Raw genomic sequence first — 13707 nt, 5'->3', positions numbered from 1 at the left:
GCACTCAGGGCTTATAAACCGCTCCTAGTCCCTCTCACTTCGCGAGGTGGGACTAAAAAACAGTTTGCCATAACCTCATTAGTACCGGTTCGTGGTACGAACCGGCACTAAATGGTGGTGGTGGGGCCATAGCCTGACCGCAGGCTGACACAGCCTCTTTAGTACCGGTTCGTGGCATGAACCGGTACTAATGGTTCGCCACGAACCGGTGCTATTGATCGCCGCCACGAACCGGCACTAGTGTACACATTAGTGCCAGCTGAAATTCCAACCGGCACTATTGTGCTTCACATTTGACCCTTTTTCTACTAGTGCATCTTCATCAAACATAGCATCCCCAAGCTTGTGACTTTGCATATCATTATCATCATGGATATTCAAGGAATTCATACTAACGACATTGCAATCATGCTCATCACTCAAAGATTTAGTGTCAAACATTCTATAGATTTGTTCTTCTAGCACTCGAGCACAATTTTCCTTTTCATCATACTCATGAAAGATATTAAAAAGACGAAGCGTATGAGACAAACTTAACTCCATTTTTTGGTAGTTTTCTTTTATAGACTAAACTAGTGATAAAACAAGAAAAAAAGATACGATTGCAAGATCTAAAGATATACCTTCAAGCACTCACCTCCCCGGCAACGGCGCCGGAAAAGAGGGTGGCAGGGGCCGCCGCCATCAGCAGCCACAGGGCATAGGGGGGCGCCCCCACTTTTAGCAGCCGCCTCCACCGTGGGCCGCCGGGCAGAACCCATGCACGGGTGTCGTCCACGCCTATCACATGCCCGTCCCGCGGGCTCCTGCACTGGGTCTCCTTGGCCCCCGTCTAGAGGGCCACCAGGCGTTCGTCGCTGCCACCTACCAGCTCTACGGTGCCCCGCTCGCGCCGCCACCCCTTGGTGGCTACGGCGCGCACCCCCAAGCGCCGCCCTATGGAGGCCAGTTGCCGCCGCCAGCACCTGCACCGTGGGACCCTGCCCTCCTGGCTGCCCTACACTCGGCGCCATCGCCGAGCAACTATGGTTGCGGAGGCGACTGGTACATGGACTCGGGTGCTACTGCGCACATGACAACTCATCCCGATAACCTTTCCACTTCCACTCCAGTTCACACCCCTACTCGTATCACCCGTGGCAACGGTTCCTCTTTACCCATCACCCATGTCGGTAGCACTAGTTTTCCTTCTAATTCCACACCTATCACTATGTCTAATGTTCTCGTTTCACCTAATTTAGTCACTAACTTAGTCTCCGTTCATCGTCTTACTCGTGAGAATCCTCTTACTATGGAATTTGACGGTGTTGGTTTTTCTGTGAAGGACGCCCATACCCGGATAGTGCTTCACCGATGTGATAGCCCTAACGAGCTTTACCCCGTGCACGCCGGTGCCTCCATTTCATCACCCGTCGCCCTCTCCGTTGGCGTCAATCTTTGGCATGCTCGCTTGGGCCGCCCCAACCCCGCTGTTTTGTGTCAGATTCTTAGGAGTTTTTCTTTCTCATGTAGTAAGCTCGACAAGCATACTTGTGAGGCTTGTCATTTGTGCAAGCACGTTCGTCTTCCCTTTAGTGCGTCTACTTCCGTTTCCACTTTTTCATTTCAGTTGATTCATGGTGATTTTAGATGATTATTCCCATTATGTGTGGACTTTTCCTCTTCGTCGTAAATCCGATGCTTTAGCCACACTCACCGCTTTTTATTCCTATATCACCACTCAGTTCGGTCGCCCCATACTTGCACTTCAAACCGATAACAGAAAAGAGTTTGACAATGTCGCTCTTCGCTCACTTCTCACCTCTCACGGCACCACCTTCCGTCTGACTTGCCCCTACACTTCGCAGCAGAACGGCCGCGCCGAGCGCATTCTCCGCACTTTTAATGATTGCGCTCGCACGTTGCTTTTTCACGCTAACGTGCCCGCTCGGTTCTGGCCCGATGCCCTCGCCACCGCCTCTGTCTTAGTCAACATTCGTCCATGTCGTCCTCGGTGGAACTACGCTCCTCACCACCTTCTTTTCGGTACACCACCGTCCTATGATGGTCTTCGCATCTTTGGGTGTTTGTGTTATCCTAGTACCGCGTCCACCACGCCACACAAACTTGCACCCCGTTCCATCCCATGCATCTTCCTTGGCTACCCTCCCAACACCAAAGGTTACCGGTGGTATGATCCTGTCACTCATCGTGTGTACACCCAAAGGCACGTGTACTTCGTCGAGACGGTGTTCCCTTTTTTTCAGGTTCCTCCGGTCGCGGCTCCTTCGGCTCCATCCCCCGCGCCTACTACCTGGCACGATGCGCGGTGGCACCCCCCGGCGGCCCCCCGGGCTCGGCGCCTTCTGCCGCCCCCTCCCCGAGGTTGAGTTCGACTGGGCCCTCGGGTCCCCGGCTCCCTTCCACGAGGTCGAGCCAGTGGGCACCCCGCCCGTCACCCCGGCCGGCGCCGCCACTCCTGTGACGGGCTCGACCTCGACCTTTCCCGTCGCCTCCTCTGATGCTAGCTCGGCTGGCGCCATCACGGCTCCTGACGCCGCATACCCCGCCCCTGACACCACGGCCCCCGCTGCCGCAGCTCCCGCCGCCCTCGCCAGCCCGGTCACCCGTGCTCATGCAGGAGTGCATCGGTCGAGCACGCGCTACTCCTCCGAAGAGTATGCGTGCACTGCCTCGACTTCAACACATCACCCATCCCCACTTCCGCTCGTGCCGCCCTTCGGGATCCCCATTGGCTGGCTGCGATGCAGGAGGAGTTCAACGCCCTACAGCGCAACTGCACATGGCAGCTTGTTCCGCGACCGCTCCGTGCCAACATCATCTCTGGAAAGTGGGTGTTTCGCCACAAGACTCACCCAGACGGTTCTCTCGAGCGCTACAAGGCTCGATGGGTGGTTCGTGGTTTTCGGCAGCGCGCGGGCATGGACTTCACCGGCACCTTCACCCCGGTTGTCAAACCGGACACGATCCACGCCGTCCTTCAGTTGGCAGTCTCGCGCGCTTGGCCTGTGCATTAGTTGGACGTTTCCAATGCCTTCTTGCACGGTCATCTCGCTGAGCAGGTGTTCTGTGAGCAGCCTAATGGTTTCATTGACGCCGAGCACCCCGACTTCATGTGCTTGCTCTCCCGCTCTCTTTACTGGTTGAAGGAGGCGCCTCGGGCTTGGTACCAGCGCATCGCAGCCTTCCTGCGGTCTCTGGGCTTTCGATCCACTCGCTCTGATGCCTCACTCTTTGTGTATCATCAGGGAGCTGACACTGCATATCTGCTGCTCTACGTCGACGACATCATCCTCATGGCATCCGGCCCCGATCTCCTTCAGCGGCTGGCTGCTCGTCTTCGTGATGAGTTCGCCCTCAAGGACTTGGGGCCCCTGCACTACTTTCTTGGCATCGAGGTGATCTTCCTGGCTGATGGTTTCTTTCTGCATTAGCAGAAGTATGCCCACGAGCTCCTTGAGCGTGCCGATATGCTTAACTACAAGCCGACACCCACCCCCGTCGACACGAAGGCGAAGGTCTCTTCTCTGGAGGGGTCTCTCGCGTCCGATGGAGCGTTTTATCGCTCTATCATCGGTGCTTTACAATACTTAACGCTGACTCGCCCCGACCTGCATCACGCTATTCAGCAGGTGTGCCTGCATATGCATGCCCCGCGTGACTCTCACTGGACTTTGGTGAAGCGTATTCTCCGTTACATATGCAGCACCATGTCCTTTGGCGGTGAAACTGAGCACTGGGTCAGCAACAACAAAGAAGTTGGAAGCTCATGGAAGCGACCTATCATATGGGGTACGACGAACATTCAGCCTTCTAATTTAGATATCAAAACCAGTTTTTCTATCTAATTAATTTGTGTTGGCTAAGTTTACTTGTGGCAAGTCAGAAGAGTTTTGCTTGATTTCCCATGGAAAAGATGCAATTGCACTAGCATTGCACTTACACGTGTCTATGATGTGCTCGTCCAAACACATTCAATGATCTAAGTAAGGGTCGTGGGCTAACCGCGCGTCGCCTGCTACTTAAGATTGTTGCAGTGGGTTATAATTGCACTCCTGTTAAAAAGCAGTGGTGCCTTCCAACTCAAAAAGAAGAAGCAAATGTGCCTTAATAGGCCACACACAAGAGGGGAGTTGGTGTGGTGATATTTTTTTAGACTAGTTATTAATATAGTAGTACTCACTCATGTACTCCATCTATTTCAAAATAATTGAACTTCTAGTTTTGTCCTAAGCCGAATTTTGTCAAATTTGACCAAGCCTATATAACAATATATAAACATCTACAACACCAAATTTGCTTCATTAGATTCATTATGAGATATATTTCTTCGCAAAATTTTGTATATACTTGGTCAAACTTGAAAAGGTTTGACTTAGGGCAATTCTATGACTTCAATTACATTGAAACAAAGAGAATAAACGGCAAACACTAAGATAAGCACCAACAAAATATTGTTCCTGCACAGCCAAGGCCTTCAGAAGGAGAAGAACAAAAATTACACATGGCTACATGCTGAGATCTAAAAATGTAAGAATACATCAAACCATTAAACTAATTTAAGCAACACCGGGTATATTTGTATGCGGGACAACAAAGGATGACAATCCTTATAGAGAGCATATAAAGACCAGAAACAAGCGGGCTAATAGCCTCATCTGCTACTCGTTCGTGCCACCGGGATGTCAAACCTAAACGTGTCGACAGAGACTAATGCTCTAGTAGACAAGAGTGATCTCCATAGTGCCTCAGCTTAAAGGAGGTACTCTTTTTGTAATGAACAACCTGATAAGGTTTAAGGCTACGTGTTTATCATGCTAGTCCCTGGATCGTCACCAACATATATGGTATCGATGTAATATCAAACACAATGCACAATTCTCTTTCATCAAAATGATCCACAAATAAAATAATTCATTACAACCTAGCCCAAGGCTAGTACAAATAGAGTACCAAATGCTCTCTCCATTTCTAAATATAAGTATTTTTAGAGATTTCAATGCGGACTAGAGACAGATGTATATAGACGGATTAGAGTGAGATTCATCCATTTTGCTTCGTATGTGTAGTCCATATTGAAATCTCTAAAATGACTTATATCTAGAAACGGAGGGAGTGGTTCAATACAGTAGTAAGCATAATCAAATCTTGATAGAGCCCCAACTACGTCACAAGCGATCCATGTTGAATAGAGGTGCGTAACTCTATGTAAAGTCACTTTTCATCATAATCACTTGTAAGATGATTAATGGATTGGCAAGTGTCATAAGAAAAAAATATAACAACCTACACTAGTCCACGAACCCCTTATAGGATTTCATCATTAGTGACATTGCCCCCAATGCTGCACCCCTTTGGTAATCTGGCAAAATACTAGTGGTGTACACCTAAAGGCTGCATGCCGCTAAAGACATAGTACTACTGGCATGCACCAAGGTGGCATGCCGCTAGAAAGGTGTACCCAGGAAATTGCCAGTCTGAAATTACTAGCGGCATGCCACCTTGGTATTTACATGCCACTAGTAACCCATTCATGACATGGCTGTGGGTCCCATTTACATGAGTTCGGCACGCCGAGCAGTTGGTAGTCTCCGCCGGTCAATTTTCGTCCCACCAGAGATGGTTAATTTTCGTCCTCCATCCCACCTCCCGCTACCCAGCGATCCCCCCTTCCTCCCTCGAGACCGACCAAAAAAACGACAGGCTACCACGAGGCCCGTTCTGAAACACTACGGTTCAGCGATAGAAAATCGTCCTAAAAAAATCTACGACGGTTGACCTACAAAAATTAGCGAGGCCCTCGTGCCCTCGCATCCCTTCGCACGCACGAAAAAAAAACAGCAAAAATAATCCCCGAGAGAAAGTCCATTCGCGTCCCGCAAACCCTAGTCGCCGCTGGCCTCCCCTACCTGTGCCGTAGACGCACACCATCCTCTTCTCCTCCCTCCCGTCAGCGACCTACCTCCACTCTGCGAGGCAGATCGATCGAGACCCATGGCCGGGGTCGCCACCGTGCCTCGCCGCGCAGCACATCGGGTATCCACCTCCCCTCCCCCATCTTCCTCCTTCAAATTTTGGCAGCAACGAAAGTGAGTGTGGCTGCTCCTCGTCCGTGCTCCGGCAGACGTCCCTACCCACCGCCTCCGCTGACGGTGGCCAGAACAAGGTGGGTTCAACCGGCAGAGCCCCGGGCGAGATCGCGTGCGAGTGGACGGAGCAGGCGCTCGTGGTCGTGGTGAACCATGGGCGCAGTCGGAGCAGAGAGTCGGGGTGTAGGAGGTGAGGAGAACGGCGTAGGCTTCATGATGGAAGGAGATACGGCGGCGGACAAGGAGGAGGTCGGGGGTTACACGGAGGTACAGGTGGATGCCAGCAACCTGCCCCCTACGACGTCGATGGTGAGCACCCAATATGTGATCACCACGCGCAGATGTTCCTCTTAGCTTGCTACCTTTCCCAGCTGCCCTAATTTCCCCCTACAACTCAGTCAGGCCTCAAGCTACTCCCTAATTTTTGTAATTTGCATTATGGTATATTCTGAATTCTTGTTTGATTATAATGAAAGAAGTGGCATAGGATCTGCAATTGTGTTGGGGTAAAGTTTAGTGATATTGGTGTTTCTTTTCAAGATTTCCTTTTTTGGCAGTACAATCTTCTCAAGCAAAGACGTGTGATCCATTTATTTGAGTTGTAGGTTGTAATCTATCTATTTGATCTATTTAGTGATATTTCACGTCGACTGATTGTAGGTACTTTGACGTTAGAAGGGATAGTTTCCCCTTTGGCGGATGATGTTTTTACAAGGTATACATGATCTCATTTCAGATTCAAATCTATCATCACATATACTTCTTATATAATGTGTGAATTCTCAACTGAAACTTGACCGGTGCCTAGAGTGATATTTTGCCTGATGTTACCTTCTCATACTTAATGTGCAGCAGTAGTTCTGAATGAAGCCTAATTAAAATACTAAAGGCAGTAAAAACATAACTGCTGATGATAAGCCATGCAAATAATTCGTCATAGTTTGAACTAGCACCTCTAAATAATATTGTAACTTTTCTGCAATCAGTGCTAGCTTAGGTGATGTGGAACGTTAAGAGTAGCTGATTGGTATGTTCATTAAAGCCATGCTTTGTAAAATAGGGACTGTCAGATGGCCTTGGAATATAACCATTGTAATTTGACTCATGTAATGAACTGTGCAAAATAACATATATGGTGGTTATCTTCTCCTTTCTTTCAGTATTCAATTGTCTATTTTCCTATGCTCTTTGCTTCTTTGGTTTGACTCGTGCAGTACTGTATGTTCTCCAGCATGCCTACACCGATGGGCATTTGGAGGAGCCGGCAACGGTGGCAGTGCTTCATTTTCCTGCCGACAATGGAAGTATGGACCAGCAAGAAATATCGAGTTGGTACTCTCTATTAGTCTCCTCTATATAATGTATAACCTCTGCTGCTTCTCATAGAAGATTCTGATGTATAAACCTCTGCTTGCTCTCCGATAGAAAATTCCGTTCGAACATGCAGATTGGCATACTTGCTGAGAAGGTTACAACTGTAGGTAAGGCATCAAACTATATGTCTCAAATTAAGGTTTGTTTTTGGTTGGATGCAATTCTTTCAATAACATTCTTCTATAAATAAACTGAGGTTGCAATTATCTGACCATGTATTTTTGAATTTTGTTTTTCATTGAACATTCAAAACATCCAGAAGGAAGCAGTTGAGAAGAGAAGCACGTAGGGGATGATGTCGATCTTGCACATTCAGCTTTATGTATGTAGTCTCACTCTCATCTTATTTAATTTATTTATATCAGTTGAATAAAGAAATATAGCCTCTTAGGATCTAAATCAGCAATTGTAAAATTGATCGATACTTGTGCTCGCTCACAGTAGATGTTAATTTTTTTTTATTTTACAGTACATTTGGATGTCGGAGTTCGTTGCAATACCACATAAGCATCATTTGAAAGCTTGATTTTGTCATTGAATTTAATGTATTTGTCCGTATAATATTTTCACCCACACTGGCCTTTTACCTACTCCTATTAATATACAGTAGCAAACAAGTCCTTGACTCCTTCAGGAGTATTCAGTAAGACTAAAAAGCTGAAAAAGATATTAATGCCTTCAGGTAAATGCTTCTTCGTGTACCATATATGGCAGTTTGGTAAAAAGAAAAAGAAAACAACGGAGCAAATTAAAATATAATATGTTTATCAAAAAGGCAGAAGGTAATCGATGAGCAAACATATTTACATTCTAATATTTTTTATTTTCTTTTCTTGATATGTTATTTCCTTTGCTGATCCTTCTCTTCTTCATATGAACAGCCCCCAGCTAGATTGACGAGAAAGTTTATTTTGCACATGGTCTTTTCTGGTTTTGTCCTTGTAGCAAGAAGTACATTTTTATAACAATATCAGCTTTGCTCTGGTGTGTGCAATGATTTCATTCAGATACAGACCTTTTGGAAATTGTGGTTTTCTTTTGTATTTTTGTCCTAATATGGAATGTTCTGTTGCTGGATTGAATTACTCTCTCAGCATTTTTATTTTGACATATTATAATGCTCAGTTTGTTTACAGGCTGCTGAATACTGTCGGAGGAAGGAATCAGTGCTGAGGTAACTTCTTTTCTAAAATATATTCTCAGTGTAACTATCGATATGATTTTACTCTACATGGTACATGCCATGAATACTAACTTATTTTCTACTGATATGTTTTAACAGGTGATCAACCTTCGATCAGTTAGGCCACTGGATAGAGCTGCGATAAAAGCATATGTTACGAAAATAAATAGGTTGGTGATTCTTGAAGAAGGCTCCCCCCAACATCGTGTTGGTGCTGAGATATGGTTTTTTTTCTCTCTCTCTCTCCACACACATCATGTCAGGTTTGAGCAGGCCAACCCTCTTCCAATTATTCATTCGAATTATTGTACAGAATCTACAATTATAAGAAAGAAGAATTTGATAAATTAGAGAGAGATATGCTTTCATAAATTGCTCACCCCTGAAGGTTACAAATTCAAGTGTTGGGTTCGAAGGATGAAGCAAATCCCAAGTCACATGTTAATATATCTTGATGCACATTTGTATTTACTTTGCTTTAGGTTCGCATGCAGTGACGGAGATTTCATCGGCTCGCCTCCATTTTCTTGGTGAACCCACATTTCCCTCTAAGGTTTGTGTTTTCCCCTTTTGATAGTATTTTTTATTTTCTTGCTCGAGCCACAGATTCTACTTCTGCATATTGTTTACTTTATCCTCGCTGCATCGGCCTTGCATATGGCCCTTGGGTACTGATCGCCTCCATGTCTTTGGTGAGTCCCCATAGCTCTAGGTCTTTTGATTTTGTTTAGTTTGTTAGATTTATGAAGAGCTCTTCTATTCCAAATTGAGAAACCTATGCTTCTTTCCTATGTTGGTCAAAAAGGCCATTTGTTTGATAGCAGTCTGATATCAGCAAAGTTTTTTAGCCAAAACTGCTTTTGATTCGGTTCAGTTTGTGTTGTAGATATTTGATCGGTAATTTTGTATCTTTACGTGCCCAGGTACATTCTGAAGGAGAAGATTGCTGGCCGAGAAGGCCATTTATCTGATATTAGTTTATTGAAGAAATTGCCCATGATGTATTTTCAGTACATTAGGATTTTTTGTAGTCGCATGGTTCTGATAGGAAGATACCATTGCTACCAGGTCAACAATCTCCCCTTCAATAATATTTGATTTACATTTTGTATGCCATTCATCGAATCAATGTGGATTACAATGACCACTCGTATGTTTTGATTGCAGTACTTCTCTATGCTATTTCACTATTTTGGACTCATGTTCTTTTCATTGTGATGTAGTAATAAGTGAAATAAATTGAGTCTAATTCTTTGTGCGGACATAGGCGTTTCAAAGAAATATATGGCTTGTTTTATTTTTGGCCCTTTTTTCCCAGCCACTGGATATGCACTTAAGTTCCCCAACCAGAAGCATCTCCCTGTCCATGTAACCAATAATATTTTGGAAGTAGAATGTACTCAGGATCATAATGGAAAATTTTGTTTTCCTGAAAACCATGTCCCACTGTACATGGCACGAGAGTTTGAGCAGAAACCTGGGGTTAGCTCCTTGCCTACTCCAGGAATTGTGCACTCGAACTATTTGAGCAGGGTTTTTTTTTCTGTCTTTTGGATAGCATCTTGCAGCCAACATTTCTGAATTCCAGCATTGGTATCATTAAGCATTTTAGTTCTACCCCATATGGATATTAGTTAACTTTATGTTCTTATGACGTAAGTACACGTGAATTGTTCCGTTCCTTCTGGAATCAAATCTATTCGGATGTCCCAAAGCACTTCTGGTGGATCAGAAAATTGTGTTTTTTCTCAGCATCTTAGTTTTTCTCTATGGAAGTATTTAAAACAGTAATTATTCTTTCAAGAATGTTACGAATACATCACTGTTTTTGTGTTCCGAATTATGCGTAAATGCCCAAGGGCAGTGGACCAAAGTCAACAACATAAGTTGTTTGGCAAATGTGTCTTAGTTCCCTTTCAGTCTCTTCTGTAACATCATCTCTTTTAAAAAAGATCTTTTCTATATCAGTGCACTGTAAATATATATTAGAAATGTTGGTTTAATCGAGTGTGTGATTATCGGTTACCATGAAGGAAATCACTGTAAGATTTGAGAGATGCAAGGCTAACGTAAAAGCAGTAAGAGTCTTTGAGATGCCAAAACTTCTCTCATATATGTATTTTGTGTACATGTAAGTCTTGATCTTCCAACAACATTGACAGCAGGATAATTCTATTTCTTTTAGTTGACCACAACATGTGATCAGGGCCCATTTGGAATGCAACTAATGTCAAGTGCACCATCATCTTAAGCATTATTTACTCGTGCTGTCACTGATTGCATATACAATACCATCAGAAGCATCCATTAAAAAATGTGTCCTTAGAAGCATCCATTCAAAAAAGTGTTGAAGAACTATAGAAGGTTGGGTGTTGGCTGATGTTGTTTCGGTTACTATTCCTTGTGATTCTAAGTTATTTGCAACGCACCGACGATTTCCTACTTTAGAGGGTTGAGAGTGAGCGGGACGAGGGTTTTGGGTTGGTCTGTTCAGTTATGGTTGTCTGAGCGAAATAATTTTCCTACTTTAGAAAATGAGGCAAATTGGATTTCATTAGAGATGGCTTTGCAACAAAATGCATGATCTGGTTTTTTTTATCAAGTTATCTAATTTTTTGGTTAGCATAAAAGGGTAGATCCTTGGTTGGTTGCTTCAAGAGTTAATAACAAACACAGTGGCATATCAGTTGCATGCCCAATAATGAACATCATATTTTTGTTTTGTGTTAACGCACGACATATAATTGTATGTTACAACGTAACAATGGCTCGAGACATTGGATCTACCTACTTGGCTCGGGTGCATCATGGGTGGCGCATGGCTTCTTCTCCTTAGATCAACATGAACGGGGGGAGAGGTGTTATCAGGGCGAGGAGCGGGGCGGTTGGGTGGGGGACTCCTCGTCGGTACGTGGGGAAGTACGGTGTGGTGAGTGTGAGGTCGGCATCTGTCCAGTTTCAAAGGAGGGTGCTCCAATTGGAAATGTCTTGCTACGACGGGAAACCGAGCAGGAAGGGGAGGGCTCGACGGAAAAAGAGAAGGATGCGTGTGGGGTGGGTTTTTTGTCTTGGGACCACGTGTTGACATAACATGACGGATAGTTGGAACAACCACATTTCTCGTTAATGGCTGGATTTTGGAAGACCGGGCCGGCGAGACTATTGAATTTTAGGGAGCTCACTCACATCCGTTTGATGTGCGAACACGCGCGACCTATGAGGTAAAAATAAGCTTAGTCCTTGAAGACGAGTTGAATCATTTGTCTGATTCTTATATGTATTATAGCCCGTAGCAATGCACGGGCGTTTTACTAGTAATATGTAGTAGTGGTGTGTCGCATGTTATGACACACCACAAGTATATGTGATGTGGAGCCCCAGTTACTAGTTGTGTGTGTCTACTTTGCACGCTGCTAGTGATTTGATTATTAATGGCATACAATTTCGCCCGCACACCACTAATATATACGACATCACTAGCTCAATGTACATATAGAGTGATCAGACACTTTCTTCTTCCCAGATCTCCCTCACTTCTTCCTCTCTCCCTTGCTCCTAGCTTTCTCCGAATTAATATTATAATTAAAAAGTATAGTGTATACTACAAAAAGTTTTGTGTCTATTACAAAAGCTCACCATAAATTAAAACAAAGTCCACTATATATGAAAACATATTTATCATATATTAAGAAAAGTTCAATTGTGTATTGAAAAATTGTTTTTTTTTGCAAAAAACGTATATAAAAACTGTTCATCGTGTGTAAAATATGTATATGTACAGAAACCTAATAAAAGGAAAAGGTGAAGAAGGAAAAATAGAAGAAAAAACAACCCCGAACAAGGAAATAAATAAAAACAAAAAAGAACCAAAATTAAAAGGGAAAAATGAAAGAAAAAAACCACACAAACAACTGTAACAAATTGTTTTTGGAGTATAAAGTTACAGCAGCAGAGCAACCAACGAAAGAGGGAGCGGCGAGGCTGGTTCCTATTTGGCGCCTTATGCGCCCGATTCTTTGTATTCCGCAAACCGGCGCACACCTGCCGTCAGCGCTGGGCCGGCCCATTTAGTAGGTTTTTTCATTGAAAACCTGCACAAAAAATGCGCGGGCAAAGGTAATTCGATCCTGCATCAAGCTTGACCTACATGGAGCGCAGTAACCACCACGGTAACAACATCTCTTGCGACTACTAACGCTCTTTCACTTCCTTTTTCTCTTTTCTTTTTTCATTTAGTATCTCTTTTTTTCTTAAATCCACGAAATGTTTCTCAGAATCTGTTAACTTTTTTCAAAATTATGAATTTTTTGGTGAAATTTTTTCAAAATGTTTCTCAAGTTTTGATGAACTTTTTTCAAATTCGGTGAACTTTTTGCAAATTCGATGAGCTTTTATCAAAATCCGCAGAACTTTTTTCAAATTTGATGAACTTTTTTCAAATACGATGAAATTTTTTCAAATCCGGTGAACTTTTTTTTCAAACCCGATGAACTTTTTTCAGTTTTGTTCAAAATTTGGTTAACTTTTTTTAGATTTGATGATCTTTTTCAAATTTGTGAATTTTTTTCAAATTCGTAATTTTTTCAGATCGATGTGTTTTTCAGTTTTGTGAACGAAGGGACGAACAGGAAAAAAAACTAACGAATGACGAAGGGAAGGAGCGAGCGATCGAAGAAGGGGAGCGTGCTAGCTGGGACGGCCCACGCGAGGCTCCTGCGTGAGCGCCCGCTAAGGAGTGAAGTCTGAAATAAACCTTAAACTTGTAGAGCTCGACTAAAATAAACCTCGACGTCTAAATCCCTGAAATCTGTACTCCGACCTTTTTGATCCCAGTTGTTTTGAACCTTCCGCTGTTTTTAGGACATGATTTGATGACATGGCACTGGGAGGCTGGGATCTCTGACTTTGACCAAATTAGTCGATGCAGAAGCCGGTGAGAGTGTCGGCAGCTCGCTCGCCGGTGTAGGAAGCAGTCTGTGCCGCCATGGCTAGCACCGTGAAGGCGCCGAAGAGGAGGTCCGGCGAGCAGCGAGTCCCCGAACTTTTTTTTTTTTTGAGATA

At 44.3% G+C, this 13707-nt stretch overlaps 1 long non-coding RNA gene across 2 annotated transcripts; it reads left to right on the top strand.

The window, feature by feature from the left end:
- The first annotated feature begins 6768 nt into the window (after positions 1 to 6768).
- On the top strand, positions 6769 to 8529 carry LOC123066292 (uncharacterized). Of its 2 annotated transcripts, XR_006431301.1 has the most exons (5): positions 6769 to 6804; positions 7321 to 7421; positions 7515 to 7570; positions 7723 to 7785; positions 8146 to 8529. It is a non-coding gene; the product is annotated as an uncharacterized lncRNA (long non-coding RNA). The 2 variants fall into 2 exon arrangements; XR_006431302.1 differs by having other exon boundaries at positions 7723 to 8529.
- The last annotated feature ends 5178 nt before the right edge of the window (positions 8530 to 13707 follow it).

This window comes from Triticum aestivum, chromosome 3B (genome assembly GCF_018294505.1).
Source record: "Triticum aestivum cultivar Chinese Spring chromosome 3B, IWGSC CS RefSeq v2.1, whole genome shotgun sequence".
Taxonomy (NCBI): Eukaryota; Viridiplantae; Streptophyta; class Magnoliopsida; order Poales; family Poaceae; genus Triticum; species Triticum aestivum.
The sequence above is the reverse complement of the archived record's forward strand: the minus strand, read 5'-3'. Positions and strand labels throughout refer to the sequence as shown.